Source organism: Octopus bimaculoides, chromosome 18, assembly GCF_001194135.2.
Source record: "Octopus bimaculoides isolate UCB-OBI-ISO-001 chromosome 18, ASM119413v2, whole genome shotgun sequence".
Taxonomy (NCBI): domain Eukaryota; kingdom Metazoa; phylum Mollusca; class Cephalopoda; order Octopoda; family Octopodidae; genus Octopus; species Octopus bimaculoides.
In genome coordinates this window covers 32,867,741-32,871,765 of record NC_068998.1, presented here as the reverse complement: position 1 = coordinate 32,871,765, position 4,025 = coordinate 32,867,741, and the positions used below count along the sequence as shown (strand labels likewise).

At 35.4% G+C, this 4,025-nt stretch overlaps 1 long non-coding RNA gene across 1 annotated transcript in view; it reads right to left on the bottom strand.

The window, feature by feature from the left end:
• Positions 1–4,025, bottom strand: part of LOC128249803 (uncharacterized) — a 484,216-nt gene that overhangs the window by 359,391 nt on the left and 120,800 nt on the right. The window lies entirely within an intron of this gene.

The following is a 4,025-nucleotide window of genomic DNA, read 5'->3' as shown; positions in this document are numbered from 1 at the left end:
TATATATATATATATATATATATATATATATATATATATATATATATATATCTGATTGTAAATGTAATATGTGTGTGAAAGGCTTATGTTAGTCATTGCATCATGTATCTGCACCTCTGCCAAGATGCAGGTCTCAGAAATGCCTTTGTAGGAAACTAACAGTTACTTTTTCCCTTCATGCCCTTGTCTAAAAATTTATAATTTTCATGGGAAAAAAGTAGCAGTAATTTTCCGTTGCATCTGTTGGTTTATTTACAGTTGACTCTAGTGATCTCTTGCTCTCCAGATCTTACATTTCGGGCAGCAAGGACTGGTTCACATGACATCAGGACACATCCATGCTCCAGTGAACTTCTGGACAGATGTCTAAGCTTCAGGAGCATGTGCTATTTGACCAAAAATAGGAGCCGTTAACTGGTACTGCACAACCAGATTAGAGAAATTCTGAGAGTAGGGATAATTCAATACTCTCTTGAACTTCTGATTTCCCAAGTTGCAGTGTCAACCCCGGACACAGTTTAATGTCTTGTCAAGGACCACATATATATTCTGTTATACATGCAATCATCACTAGAAGTACGCTGGAACTAAGCATTAGCATGATATTTACATTTAAAAAGCAACAAAATATAGCAACATCTATATTGCAAGGTTTAATTTCACATTCAATTTGATGTTAATGAATTAAAGTACTTTCTAATGTTAATTCATTTACATTTATTCTTACAGTGATGATCTGTACATACATTACAGTTATTTTCGATTGTTCCTCTTGTTCTATTGCACTTATTTTTATGAAAAACACATAATGCAATGTTACTTTAAATTAGATAAGATTGTAAACTCTCTCTTACTATGCTGATGAGCTTACATAAATGTAACATATGAATATAAAAGATCTCAACATCAAGAGTTTCTTGCATATATTTTGATGTGCTGCACAGAGGTTATGTTGTTTCCTGTACATTTTTATGCCTAACAGTACATATATTCTACTTCAAGTGAATACATACTACTGTTAGATCAACATGGATGTTGATATAGCATTTTATGCTGCACAAATTTTATATGTACATATACAGGGTGGTTAGAAATTAACAAGGCATTACAAATTGCTTATAGAATTTTTAGTATCACTGAAGTCATGACAAAACCATTTTTTAAACAGACAACACTAATGGGGACTCCTTATTTTCTTATTTCTTACTAGCAGAGATACCCGGCATTGCTAGGCATTAAAATGGCATATTTTGTATATATATTACAGCTATGTTGAAATAGGTGATATGGTGAAAGAGCAGCATTGATGACAAAACATTTGTGGTGTAAATAATGGGCTAATTCAACTAAGTGACATGTCATGTGTCCATTTGCGTATTTGAGGCCCTAACCAGTCATGGAAAAATGGGGTGGAGGGTATGTGACTTTTGAATGCTCCACAAAGCTGTTAGTGGATTTACTCTACTTAGTGGCGGTTGGCACTGCATCTAACACGACCCATCATCTGAAGTTTTGACACCTCCTTTGGGTTTGTTGTCCTACATCCCTCATAAAGTAAATTTGGAGGGACTGTGGTTGTTCATTTTTGGGTAACAAGGAAGCAATGAGGTGATAGACTTGCCCTTGAACTTTGAACATTGGTGTAAATCCATGTACAACTATCTCCTTAGAGGCACCAAATGATGTCATTTGAAATACAAGAAAATCCTTTGACTGGATGGAAGTGCCTTCCAGAAGATTCCTAAGAGGTTGAAGAGGAGCTGATAGTGCTGGCAATCTTATCTTACCGCCTGAGTAGCACATGATATTAGTTTCATTTGGAAATTTTAAAGCTTTACAGAAATGACATTTTGAGTTTAGCACACCAATTTGGAGAAAATTATCATTTTTATATGGATGGGATGGATCATATCTGAAAGCAGCTCCAGAAGTTGTGAAGAATGAATTTGTACGTAGTCTGTTTCTGAGAGCTGTTCTATTGGACCTCTGTCTAATCATGAAAATGTTGTTTTAATGATTCAGCATTAAGTGATGCAGCATGCCATTTCTCATCTTGAGAAAGTCTCATCTCCCCTTTTCTCTTGAGACACCATTTGATGTGCTACAGCATGCATTTGCTGATCTAGGGAAAGTCTCATCTCCCTTCTGTATTGAGATACTATCAGACGTGCTGCAGCATGCTTTTGCCTGTCTTGGGAAAGTCTCATCTCGCTTCTGTCTTGAGAGTCCATTTGAAGTGCTGCGGCATGTGCTTGCTGATCTTGGGAAAGTCTCATCTGCCTTCTGTCTTGAAACTCTCGCCTTTGGTTTTCTACAACCCTCCTTGCTTTATACTTGTTTCTGGAAAGAATACATCTTTCCTTCGGTGGCATACACTGACATACCATTCTGCTGTCATGGCCGTAAAGATTGAAAGTTGCTGATGCATAATGTTGTTCACATTAGGATATAGATTATTCATTTATTTCAAATGATCTTTGTGTTATCACATTAGAATTAAAAGTGAAAGAATAAAAGTGAAACAATATTATATCACATTACAATATAGATCTTATTCTTTCACTTTTAACATGTAATACTGAACCAGTGCCAATGTTATAATATTTTAATCCAAATAAAAAAAAATTACGCCAGATAAAAAAAATGTTGATACTCATGGGGTCTAATACTATTACCTTGTAAAATTTGATTTGATTTGGTCAAGCCATTTGAGAATGCATATGGAACAGACAGAAAGACAAAGAATTTTATATATACAGATAGATTTCTTATTTTCCAGATGGCCAGTAGCTTGACTGTTTAGGAGTGAGCTAAGATAGCAGCACGCTATGAAGTGCGGAATTCCATTGTTTTAGTTCAGAGATGGTGGTGTGCAAGGAAAGGTAAGCATACAACACTAATTCCAGAGACAATATAAAGTTGTCATGCAAAGCTGATGACCACGGGCTCTGTGAATGACACAAGAAGTGACCTTCCAACCACATCCCAATCAGGAGAATGTGGCAACAGTGCATGAAATGCTTAATTGCAGCCCACAAAAATCAACATGTCATGCAGCTGTTGAAAGTGGACTAACAAGACACAATATGTATGGTATTGCATAAGGAACTGAATTTTTGTCTGTGGAAACCCCATTCCTTTCAGGAGCTAAAACGTGATGACTGTGACTGCAGAAGTCAAGAAGTCCAGAACTCCAAGAAGTTCAGATCTCACTACATGTGATTTTTACCTGTGGGGTTACACAAAAGAGGCAGTGTACAAGACAAAACCTTGCACACTGAAGGACTTGGAGATATGGATTCAGGAGGTTCTCAATGATATCCCAGATGATGTCCTTCAGAAGGTTGTTCATTCCATCCCTGACCATTTGAGGAAACTGGTTGATGCCACCAGTACTTATGCTGAAATATGAAGAGTTACTTTCATCTTCCCATGTAATAAGAACATGTATCATTTGTTTCAATAAATTTGTAAACAGAATATGGATTTTAGAACCAATTTTTGATGGCTACTTACTTTTCACCCACCCCGTATATATAAGGGTTTTAACATGTATCTCTGGCACGCAGACACATACGTGTGTTCTTATGATCGATATAATTTTAATTCTATAGCTATATAATGCTATTTTAGGCCTGCAACTACCTATATTAATGTTGCTGTAATTATCAACTGTTTATATTGCCTTCGATGATAATAGCAATATCAATATCTATATAAAAATTCACTCCTGAATATTTGCTCCTGATTGGTATTTTTCATACTGAGGCTGTCCTGGTTTTGCTGCAAAACAATCCAGGACACCAGCAGATTTCAATGTAGCGGGTTGAGAAAATTTTTCAAATGATTGATACATGCTGGTGATGATAAGATTGTTATATCAAACCAGAAACCAGTCTGTGTATACTAATACATAGCTTTATGATAAATAGGTATGTGAGAGATATTTTTGATCTATTCAACCAAGTACTGTTGATTCTGTTATATATATATATATATATATATATATATATATATATATATAT